Consider the following 13,223-nt stretch of genomic DNA (forward strand, 5'->3'; position numbering starts at 1 on the left):
GGTGAATAAAGCAAGTAAGTGAGTAATAGATGAGCTTCCGGAGAGTCCCCCGCCCTGCCTCCTCCCCAAGTGAAGAGTAGAATGGTTTAGACAATGGACTACATTATAGAAAACTCCCAAATAGCTCAATTCTATGGGCAAAAAGGATTTACATTTGTTTAGGGCCTGTAATTCTAATTGGAGGCAGCCTCCAAGAGTGTTCCATGCCAAAGTGGCATGGGTGCTATAAATTAGAAAGCAATCAAGAATATTTAAACTGAGAAGACCTGTGATAGCATCCCCACGTGCAGCACCATCACTCCCATCTGCAGAAATTTCCACATTCTCAAGCTGGAGTTGCTGCAACCCTTAGCAGAAGACTATAAAAAGTCCCCTAAACCAGGTATTGAATGGGAATCACAGAAAATCTCACTGGATCTGGGCCTGGATGGTCCAGTCGGTTAAGCATCTGACTGGCTCAGGTCATGATCTCCCAATTTGTGAGTTCAAGCCCCGCATCAGGCTCTCTGCTGACAGCTCAGAGTCTGGACCCTGCTTCCGATTCTGTCTCCCTCTCTCTCTGCCCCTCCCCCACTCCCACAATGTCTCTCTCTCTCAAAAATAAATAAACATTATTTTTTAAAAAATCTCACTGTATCTGAAACACTAACAAAACTGAAATAGGCTCTAGTCAACAATGGAAGTTGGTCTATTTCATCCAGACACAGTGGCTGCTATCATTTGTTGGCATTTTACTGTTCCAATATACCATGTTGTATTTATGTAAAAAGACACTTATTTTTGTTGGTATCATGTTGTTATTCCAGCATTTTTTTTAAATTAATGCATCCTTGTACCAAAGCACAGCTGTTCACAGAACTTAACCATTCTACTACAAACACCTAGAAAACTGAACAAAATGGATAAAACAACTGTTTTTATATATTGAATAGCCATGCTTTCTGAAAGAAGAGAACTAACCAAAATGAATCCTATGATTGCTTTAGCAATTTCTGGCTGTGGTAGAGGGAGGATAAACGTAAGCAGATGCTGGAAGTCACAATGCGTTGAGAAGACAGAGCTTAATGATGAGGGAGGCTGAGGCAGCTAGAATTTGCAGGGAGGATTACCAGAGAAGAGGGAGCTATGCAAAGAATGATCTCTTGAAATCGGCATAGAGGTCTTTTGTGGATAAGGTGAAATTTAACATGGTCAGACAAAAACAAATGCTGGAAGAAGATGGCTACTAGGGAGTGTAAACTAAACTATCATCAGAACTTATATAAACCCAGGAATCATTTGAGTTCACATCAGTCTGAATACACATGGCATTTCATTAGAGAAACCAGAAGGTTCAAGGTTAGCAGTGGATTTAACAGCTACTATAAACCTCTATGAAAAACTGAAAGGCAAACACTTTTTTAAATTTCATTTATTTTTTTAATGTTTTTATTTATTTTTGAGAGAGAGAGAGCACCAGCAGATGAGGGGCAGAGAGAGAAACAGAATCTGAAGAAGGCTCCAGGCCTTCAATCAGATGCTTAACTGATTGAGCCACCCAGGTGCCCCAGAAAGGCAAGCTTTGAAGGAATCAAGCTGATCGGCAAGTAGCTTACACTACCAGACTCTCCAACACTCTATAGGAGTACCATAAAATCCAGCACTCCATGGCATGAAATCACAATGTCCAGGATCTAATAATATTACTGGTCATATGAATAAGCAGGGAAATGTGCCCCATAACTAAAAAATAAGTTAATATGAACACTCCCCAAAATGACAGACCTGATGGATTAGCAGATTAGAATTTTATTATTTTTTTAATTTTTAATGTTTGTTTATTTTGGGGGGGGCAGGGGAGACAGCGAATCCCAAGCAGGCTCCACACTGTCAGCACAGAGCCCAACACAGGGCTCGAACTCACATACCATGAGATCATGACCTGAGCTGAAACCAAGAGTATGATGCTTAACCAACTGAGCCACCCAGGTGCCCCAGCAGAAAAGAACTTTAAAATAGTTATTATAATACATGTTAAAGATTCAAAGAAAAACAGAAATGCAATGAGGAGAGAAATGGAAGCTATAAAAAATTGGAACTTCTAGAGATGAAAATATATTTGCAACTAAATATTTCACTAAACTATATTAATGCCATAGTAGATACTATAGAAAAAAATACATGAATTTGAAGACATAGAAATTGAAATATCCAAAAGGAAACATACAGGGAGGCCAATTGGGGAGGGGTGGTGGTGGTTGGGGGCAGCACAGAACCTCAGGGACCTGAGAAACAATATCAAAAGTTTAACATGCATGTGGTTGCAGTCTCAGAAGGAATGGAGGGGAAGGAGCACACACACAAAAAATTTTTTTAAACAACTAAGAAATTCCCACATTTGATGAAAACATAAACCCACATATCCAAGAATCTCATCCAAGAAACTCAAGCCACACTAAAGCAAATCATAATCAGATTGCTGAAACTAGTATTAAAGGGAAAATCTTTAAAGCAGCCAGTGTTGAGGAGTAGGGAATAGAACTGGTATCATTTATATTTGAGAGTCACTGTACACCTTTAAAATTTTGCTTTAAACAATGGTGTCCTCATTTAGAAAGCATCATCTTATACCACCATTATTCTCATTGAAATTATACTTCACATTACCTTAAATAAAAGCAAAAGAAAAACATTTTCAATATCTGTAACAATTTACACAAAAACAACCTTATCATTTAACTATATCAGTATTCAAGGGCACTTTTTTCTTTAATTATAATTAAAAATTGATAATATTGATGATTAATTAAACTCAGAATTTTATGAACCTCTGACTTAATATTTTTATTTCTCTTCCATCTTTTATCTGTTAATTTATAGTAAAGTGACACAATTTTTGATTTTTATATTTTTATGCATTGATCTTCATTTTAAAATATTTGTTTATTTATAATTGGAGTATAGTTGACACAGAATGCTACATTACTTTCAGGTGTGCAGCACAGTGATCCACAAGTTTATATACTTTATGTTCCCACAAGTGTAGCTACCTACTGTCACCAATGCTATTACAATATCATTGACTTTATGCTTTTGCATTTATTTTTAAACTCATAAATTGTAATTTTTATGAATTCTGTATTTGAACTCATAAACATTTAATTTCATTAACTATTTTGAACATATTTTCAAAATTAAAAAATAACACTGATACTGCTTTTTAATTTATATAAAGTAAATGCCATCATATTTATATCATAATTTCATTCCCTTATTAGAATCACAATTTAGGAAAAAATCTTTCGGCATTTCTCATTTTGAGAGAAAATATAATTAGTTGCATCATCACAGTGAAAGAAAAATTTCAAAAAGGGAAGAGGAAAAAGATTGATTCCTTAAAAGTATATAGTTTTGTTTTGACTCACAATTTCCACTATGAGGGTAAATTACAACTGTAAAAAAGTAAATGTTAACTTAGAAAAACTGATAGCATTCAAATAGTTTTGCTCATTAGCATTGCAAATGAATTTGTCCCATAGTTATATAAATGGTTTCTATATAGTAGAAAAATTAAAACACAGGTTTTTAAATTCAGTATAATAATCTTATTTTATATATTTTTTCTTTTTTTTCAATTACAATCTTTCTGCCTGTCCAGTACACTTTTCAGTTAGCTTTATTTTCCCTCTGGTTTCCTCAGTAATGAACTAAACCAACTTTGACACTTGCTATAATTTTATATTTGTAGGAGAGCCATGTTTTTTTATTTTTTGAAAGTTATAGTTTGATGAGTATCAAATGCAAAGAGATGATGAGCAGATTCTATTTTAGAGAAGAAAAATCTGCAGTTCTGCACATTTAATTCAAAATAAATGAATTAAAACTCATCTTATTTGGTATTTCTATTTTCAAGAGATCAGAGCCTTTTTCCACATTGTCCCTTAGGTTTTCTCCCGAGAATACCTCCACACTGGGCACAGTCTCACTAGCTGATCCCAAAACAAGTACACAGATAATTTTCAATTTATATGTGTCCCTGGTATTCATTTTAGGAAAACAGATGATATAAACAACAACAACAAAAACATGGGAAGTTACAAATTTAAGAACCACTGCCCTCCCCCCCTCCTCAAATTCTTTTGGACATTATCTTTTGTCTGGAGTTCCTAACTTCCTTCTTACATAGGGATAGAAAGTTCTGTTAGATTATTTACTTCTGTATGAACTTTGAAGTTCACAAAGTTTATGAAAATAATCTTAAAGGAAGGCCTTCTCTAGAAGCCTGTGTTCTACATAAGTCATCAGAGTTGAACAGTGATACCTGGTCTGAGAATATTCAGCCTTCACCATTCTCACTTCTTCAGAGACATTGTCATGGAAGGGTTGTGGTTTCTGCTTTGTGTTTTTAGTGGGTTTTCTTCAAAACAGTCAGAAACTGAAAGCCAGAGTGGAGTCCTCTTGGGTGCAGAAACCAAGGCAGCAGGGTCTCCTTCTTCAATGTTGGACCATCAGCCCCTGCATCCCAACCCTGGAGCAAGGGATTATAAGTCTTGGCTACTGTCTTCTAATAGAAGTGAGAAAAATACTAAGGAAATAAGCATGAAGTAATATCAAAGTATTACCCTGTCAGAGTAAATCAGGAATAAAGATCTGATAGACAATGACTCTGTTAAACTGTACAAAACTAGAGTAGTCAAATGACAAGTAAAACATGAGATTCCACCATTATTCAACATTAGGTCTTGAATTAATAATTGGATCAAATTGGATTTGTTTCTTTGTAAGTAAGTGACTTTGAATACAGAAAAAGTAACTAGTTGTTCAAACAGTAGAAAGCCATTTGTATAGAACATGCATAGAAATGCCAACTCACTAGGCCAAATTCTGTACATGTCTCTATGAAGCTTGGGAAACACAAACAATGGAAGATCATTCACATTTTTAGGTTTTCATAAACAAGGATGACAGAGAAAAGGATGGGCTGCTGATGCTTTTCCATTTCATCTTGTGAACATTTCATTCTGGAAATTATCACCAGGGCTCAGGTCTTCAAGTTTGCCATAATTAGATTGCTTTACATGGAATGTAGCTCAACTGGTACTTAGCTACTGTTGACATTGCAAATGCATCCTGCACAGGGAAGAACATACTTCACAGAGGGTGTAAGACAATTCCAAATATGTACCTGCTGTGACACTGGTTTCCAATGCCAAAATGCCAAATGCAAAGAGAAGTATTTCAGATATATTTAAACTTGAATTCACCTCCTTAAACTAACATAGTTGAAGCAAATAAAAGGAAACACATGTAGTAATCTTTTCTCAGTATTTGAACAGGATTCTGGCAATATTTACTATTTCTAGTGACCATAGTTGATATGATATTTGCTTCTACTTTATCTTGCATTATCCATGAGCTGCTTCTAATAGAGACAGTTAATTATGCAATCTTCTTGTGCTGGGATTTATGCCTAAAGATATTTTTTAAAAATTTCGATTACATAAAATTTAGTAAGACAAATACCATCTCCACAATCAGCAAATAGAGTATTGTGGTAAACAAAGGACACAACCTTGCCCTGATCTTTGACAAAGCAGAATATCATAATTAGGTTTTTTTTGAGACTGCTGTGGGAGAATGCCCTTAAGAATCTTAGGAGCAAATATCATATCATATGGCAGAGAAGTAGGGGGACCCTGGGTCCTTCTTGTCCCTCAAGCACAGCTGTTTTGAGGTCAGACCACTTGGAACACCGGGAGAAGGATCTCCATGGTTGGAGGGAGACAGTGTGGCAGATGCAAGGTGCATGGAAGTGAATTGGGGAAGAGGAAAACAGTGGGGCCTCAAAGGTGAGTGACCCTTTCCATGGAGAGACAAAAGGGAGAGAAAAGGTAGAGGGGTTGAGAGAGTGCAGTGTTGGATTTGAACAAGAGGAAAACCTCTCAGGACCATGGACTGGGAAGAGAGAAGTACTAAGTGTCACAGATTTTTTGCAAAGAGCACATGTAGCTCAAACTTTGAGGTTTAGGAAGTGTGTGACTTTCTCCAGAATAGAACTGTAGGGGTGCTCCTGGGGAGGAAGGCGCTGGCCTTAGAGTGCAAGTGTTGTTTACAGATCTCCTGGATCACAACAGCAGAGAACATTTCCCTTCCTGGAGCACATTTGGAAGAGGGTATATTGCTTCTCCAAGGACAAAGGACCTTGTAGGATTCAGCAAAAGGCTTTCATAAGCAGGGGACAGAGGCACACACAGAGGGCATATAATCTTGTTACTGCTTTTAGCAGTGCTACCCCATAGATCCCATATACTGTGCAGGTGTGGGACTATTTTTCTGGGACAAAGGACGTCAGACACAGCGTAGAGTGGCTCTGCTCTAAGAGAGGTGGCAAGTCTGTACCTTGCCAGGTCCTTTAAGATTTCAAGTTTTAAAACCCAGCTGTGCACCAAGGGCGGGGGTTGGGGGTGGGGGATGCAGGAAAGCTGTCACACAGGGCAGGTTGACTGCCCTCACTATTCTGTGAGGGTTTCCTGAATAGTGTGGTGTGTGTGAGATCTGTCTAGGGAAAAGAGAGTGGGGTGGCACCATTTTCCCTCCAACACCAACATGGTAGGACTTCAGAGAGCATTACCATGGTCCACAGTGGAGGTGGGACTCCACCTTACACCAAACCCTGCCCCCTGTGCCTGGCAACTGCTTATTTACTGGGACAAGACAGACTCTGAGCCAAAGCAGCCGACCTCTCCTGCAGAAAACCCCCCATCCACCATGTGCACTGAAAATCAACTGCTTTGAAGCAGCATCTGCAGTTCTGGTAGAAATAGAACTAGGCTTGCTTTTTACTTCTTCTTTTTTCATTTGGAATCAGAGTCATGGTTTCTTGTTTGTTTATTTTGTTTATTCATTTTTCTTTATCCCTTTTTTTTTTTTTAATCAGGCTGCTTCTTCTCCCCCTCCCCATTCTTTTTCTTTGGAATCAGGCTTATATTTTTTTGGCAGTCTATTTGGTTTTTTCATTCCTTTTCCTTTTCTCTCTCTTTTGGCCGGGGTGAGGGAGTAAGGCTTTTTTTCTTTTCTTTTTATTTCCAGTCTTATTTTAACAAACGAATCAAAGCACACTGAGTTAAAGGTCCAAAAACTCCCTACTGCAAGCAAGGAGGAGCTCTGCAGAGGACTGACAGGTGGGAAAGAGCAGCCAAAACAAGAGCAGAGGGCACACAGCATACACAAGAAACACTTCCTGAAGTGCCAGACCCTGAACAGTGTATGACCCCTTTTTAATGTAGCATTATTCTCAGATGCAGGAAACATAACAAGCTTTCAAAACGTGCAAAAGACAGAAACTTAGCCAAAATGACAAGATGGAAGAATTCTTCCTAAAGAAAGGCCAAGAAGAAATCATAGCTCAGAACTTGTTCAAACAGATATAAGCAATATATCTGAACAAGAATTTGGAACAATGGTCATAAGACTACTAGCTAGTCTTGAAAAAAGCATAGAAGACACCAGAGAAATCAGACACTAGAGAAATCAAACTCCTAAAAACTAGTCAGATAAAAATTAAAAATGCTGTAATTGAGATGCAAAATCAACATAATTGAGTTACAGTAAGGACTGAAGAAGCAGAGAGAATGTATTATATAAAAGATAAAATTATGAAAAATAATGAAGCTGAAAAGAAGAAAAGAAAACTATTAGATTACAAAGGGAGACTTAGGGAACTCAACAATTCATCAAGTGAAACAATATCTGTATCATAGGAGTCTCAGAAGAAGAAAAGCAGGGAAAAGGGGTAGAAAGTTTATTTGAACAAATTACAGCTGAGAACTTCCCTAATCTGGAGAAGGAAACAGGCATTCACATCCAACAGGCACAGAGACTTCTCAAATCAACAAAACAAGTCAACACCACAACATATCATAGTGAAACTTATAAAACACAAAGATAAAGAGAGAATTCTGAAGGCATCCAGGGACAAAAGACCCTTAACCTACAAGGGTAGACACATTAAGGTCAAACTGTCCACTGAAACTTGGCAGGCCATAAGGGAGTGGCAGAAAATATTCGATGTTCTGAATAGGAAAAATATGCAGCCAAGAATGCTTTATCCAGCAAGGTTGTCATTCAGAATAGGAGAGATAAAGAGTTTCCCAGACAAACAAAAATTAAAGGAGTTTGTGACCATTAAACACAACCCTGCTGTTGGGACTCTTTGGGTAGAGACAGAAAGTGCCCTCCTCCCCATCGCCGCCCCCCCCAAAACAAACATTAAAGACTAGAAAGGACCAGAGAACATCACCAGAAACATCAACTCTACAGGTTACATAATGACACTAAATTCATATCTTTCAATAATCACTCTGAATGTAAATGGACTAAATGCTCCAATCAAAAGACATAGGGTATCAGAATGGATAAAAAAATAAGATCCATCTATATACTGCCTATAAGAGATACACATTAGATGTGGAGACCTGCAGATTGTAAGTGAGGGGATGGAGAATCATCTATCATGCTAATGGACATCAAAAAACCCACCAGAGTAGCCATATTTGTATCCAGCAAACTAAATTTTAAAACAGACTTTAACAAGAGATGAAGAAGGGCATTATATCATAATTAAGGGATCTATCCATCGAGATCTAACAATTCTAAATATTTATGCCTCCAATGTGGAGAAACCCAAATATATAAATCAATTAATTAGTAACAAACATAAAGAAACTTGTTGATAATAATATAGTAATAATTGGGGACTGTAACACCCCACTTAGAGGAATGGACAGCTCATCTAAGCAGAAAATCAACAAGGAAAAAATGCCTTTGCATGACACACTAGACTGATGGACTTAACAGACATATTCAGAACATTTCATCCTAAAGCAGAATACACATCATTCTCAAGTGTACATGGAATATTCTCCAGAATCTATCACACACTGGATCACAAATCAGCCCTGAGCAAGTATAAAAAGGCCAGAATCATACCATGCATATTTTCAGATAACAACACAATGATACTTGAAGTCAACCACAAGAAAAAATTTGGAAAGCTCTCAAATTAAAGAATATCCCACGGGGGGCACCTGGGTGGCTCAGTCAGTTGAGCATGCAACTTCAGCTCAGGTCACGATCTCACAGTTCATGAGTTAAAGTGGTGTGCCAGGCTCTGCACTGACAGTTCAGCACAGGTTTAGAAGACTATGTGGGACAGGATGATATTGTTGAACCCATCTTCAGAAAATATAATCTGCTATACCATGTAACAGCTGATTGCATAAAAAATATTAGTGGGGGAGGTATGTGTCTTAACACTGATGCCAGAATTATGGAGAAAAATTAAACATTTTATAATATAACTCTGGTTTCCCTGAAAGTAAACAATATCTGTTGAGATGGATTATAGATCTAAACCAGTTGGGGAATCTTTTATGTCCCTCTAAAATAGACATAGCCTTATAAAATATAACTATCTTAAAAATCAAATAACTTTGCATATTTCAATCAAAATAATGTATTGTTTTATGGTAATAACAAAAATGGTCAAGTTTTCCACCCAGTGAAGTTCCATTTAACAAGTATGTACTGTCTCTTTCCGCCATCTGGGAACCTGTGGAGGCCTGCTGGGAACAGGACTCCTGAAACGACAAATATGTCTGGAAGGCTGTGGTCCAAAGCCATTTTTTGCTGGCTATAAGCGGGGTCTTTGGAACCAGAGGGAGCACACAGCTCTTCTTAAAATTGAAGGTGTTTATGCCCGAGATGAAACTGAGTTCTGTCTAGGCAAGAGATGTGCTTATGTGTACAAAGCAAAAAACAACACAGTGACTCCTGGTGGCAAACCGAATAAAACCAGAGTAATCTGGGGGAAAGTAACTCATGCTCATGGGAACAGTGGCATGGTTCGTGCCAAATTCCGAAGCAACCTTCCTGCTAAAGCCATTGGCCACAGAATCCATGTGATGCTGTACCCTTCAAGGATTTAAACTAACTGAAAAGTAAATAAATAAAGGTGTAGATTTGTTCTCTTGTAAAAAAAAAAAAACAAAAAAAACAAGTATGTATTGAACATCTATTACATGCCAAGCACCATTTTAGGTGTATTAAGGTAAATAAGCCATGTCCCTGTCTTACTGTCATTTGAAACACATACAGTAAATAGTTAATTACACAATAGTAAGATAAGTGAAAAAAACATTAAAGGTATGTACTATATCTCCATGAAAATTAATGAAGTTGGACCTTTACTTCACACATACAAAAATTAAAACTCAAAATCCATGAAGATCTAAATGCAAGAGCTTAAAGTATAAAAATCCTGAAAGACAACATTACAGTAAATCTTCATGACCTTGGTTAGGTAGTGATTTTATTCAAATTAAAAACTGTGCTTCAAAGATATCATCAAGAAAGTAGAAAGACAGGACACAGAATAGAGGGAAATTTTTGCAAATCACATATAAATCATACATCTGATATAGGACTCATCTAGAATAGATCAAGAACTCTTACAACTCAATAATAGAAAGACAAATGACTCAATTTTCAAAATGGCCAAAGGATATGAATAGACATTTCTTCAAAGAAGATCTACCAATGGTTAATAAGTACATGAAAAGATGCTCAATATCATTCAGAAAAATGCCCATCAAAACCACAATGAGATACTACCACCCATCCATTAGGATGGCAAGAAGAAGGAGGAAGAGAAGGAGGAGGAAGAGGTGAAGGAGAGAGAGAGAAAGAAGGAGGAGGAGGAGAAGAAGAAGAAGAAGAAGAAGAAGAAGAAGAAGAAGAAGAAGAAGAAGAAGAAGAAGAAGAAGAAGAAGGAGAAGAAGAAGAAGAAGAAGACGAAAAGAAGGAGGAGGAGACTTACGGAGAATGTGGAGAAATTTTGGGCCCTCTTACGCTGCTAGTAAAGATGCAAAATAGTAACTCTATTTAATCTTTGGTAACTGTGTTTAGCCAGCTACGTTGGAAAATGACATTGCAGTTCCTCAAAAGGTTAAAAATACAGTTTTCTATATGTCCTAGAAAATCCACTTCTATCTAAGGTAAATAAAAATATATGTCCATGAAAAAACTTGCACATGAGGGGCACCTGGGTGGTTCAGTCAGTGGAGTGCCAACTCTTGATTTAAGCTCAGGTCATGATCCTAGGGTCATGAGATAGACCCCTGCGTCAAGCTCCCCGCTTAGCATGGAGCTTGCTTAAGATTCTCTCTCTTTCTCTCTCTCTCTCTCTCTCCCCTCACCCCCATCCCTCTCCCCAGCTCTCTCTCGCTCAAAAGTAAAAAAATTATAAAAAGAGCTTGCACATGAAAGTACTTAGCAGCATTATTCATAACAGACAAAAAAGTGAAAACCTAATGTCCATCAAATGATGAATAAACAAAATGTGGTATATTCATGGGGCGCCTGGGTGGCTCAGTCAGTTAAGCGTCCGGCTTCGGCTCAGGTCATGATCTCGTGGTTCGTGGGTTCGAGCCCCTCGTTGGGCTCTGTACTAACAGCTCAGAGCCTGGAGCCTGCTTCAGATTCTGTGTCTCCCTCTCTCTTTGACCCTCCCCTGCTCATGCCATCTCTCTCTGTCTCTCAAAAATAAATAATAAAAGACATAAAAAAATTTTTTAATGTGGTATATTCATACAATGGAATATTATTCAACAATGAAATGTAATGAAATACTGATACATGCTACAACATGGGTGAACTTTGAAAATATTGTTAAGTAAAAGAAGCCCGTCACATAAGGTTACATATTATCCCATTTATATGAGATGTCTGGAATAAGCAGATCTATAGAGACAGAAAGTAAATTTCAGTTGCCTAGGATGGAGGTGGGAGGAGGAAGAATGGGGAGTGACTGTTAATGTTTGGGGTTGATAAAATGTTCTAAAATTAACTATGATGATGGTTGCACAGCTTTGTAAATATGTTAAAAACCATGGAATTTACATATGAAATAGGTGATGTGTATCATATGTGAATTATATTTTAATAAAGCGGATACACACACACATACACACACACCCCAACACACACTAAAACATAAAGGTATGTACTTGGTAGAGTAGAGGCATAGACAAAGTAGTGATGTCCATTTTGTAGATCACAGAAGGTTTCTTGGAGGAAGAGATGCTTAAAATGGGTGACATAGGAGAAGAGGAAAAAGACTTCCAAGCAGAAAAAAACAGAACATGCATATACAGGGAAAGATGGAGCAGCATAGTTGAGTATGGCCAAGGCACAGCTACATATATCAGGCTTTCCAGATATAGGCTTAAAGATGCAAAAAGGAGTGCATCTGGACTTTAACTCAGAAAGACTGGGACATGATTGGGTGGTTTGGAGCAATAGGGGTTGAGGGGATGATGGAACCATATTTACAGTTAGCACAATCACTCCAATAGTAGGGAAGAGTATGGGGTGCAGGTGAACTACTGCAGGCAGAAAGGCCTGGCTGGCAAATAGTGCCATAATTCAGGCAAAAAGCAAGAGGGCCTGAATTGAGGTATTAGCAGTCATTATCAGATATGAAGGAGTTATACATACACTCAGGACTTGTGAAGAAATAAAGTATCTGGCAAACAAAAGACAATTAGTGTTTGGTAAGTGGAACTGGAATTTGGTGGGACTTTTACTTAGTTATTTCAACAAGGGAAAAACATAAAAAGTAATCTGCGATGGCTAATGCTTCAAATGATATGATCTTTGCATATAATATTTTTTTTAATTTTTAAATTTTTTTTTGAGAGAAAGAGAGGTACAGAGTGTGAGCAGGGGAGGAGCCAAGAGAGAAGGAGAGACAGAATCTGAAGTAAACTCCAGGCTCTGAGCTGTCAGCACAGAGCCCAATACGGGGCTCAAACTCATGAACCAGAGATCATGACCTGAGCCAAAATTGGACACTCAATGGACTGAGCCACTCAGGCACCCATACATATAATATTTTCCTGAGGAAAGAAATGACATGGCACAGTCTATAAATGTATTTTTATGCACTTAGATTCTGCAAATATGGGCTCAAGTATGTAAGACATTTACACATTTCTTCCCAATAAGAAGCCAAATATATATCTTAACAACTACATAACCAGAACCTTATAATAAATATTGTGAAGTTCTTTTCATAGTTATTTTTGTAGATCAGCATTGTCATTAATTAGAAGTCCCATCATCTGAGAAATAATGATCATGTTTTGAACCAACAACCATAAATATAGGTGGGTTGGAAAGAAACA

General features: G+C 37.5%; 1 long non-coding RNA gene and 1 pseudogene across 1 annotated transcript in view; both read left to right on the plus strand.

The window, feature by feature from the left end:
- The window catches only part of LOC115287651, a 129,948-nt gene that overhangs the window by 74,291 nt on the left and 42,434 nt on the right, over positions 1-13,223 (plus strand). The window lies entirely within an intron of this gene.
- Positions 9,632-10,003, plus strand: LOC115287649 (annotated as a pseudogene).

Source organism: Suricata suricatta, chromosome 3 (assembly GCF_006229205.1).
Source record: "Suricata suricatta isolate VVHF042 chromosome 3, meerkat_22Aug2017_6uvM2_HiC, whole genome shotgun sequence".
In the NCBI taxonomy this organism is placed as follows: Eukaryota; Metazoa; Chordata; class Mammalia; order Carnivora; family Herpestidae; genus Suricata; species Suricata suricatta.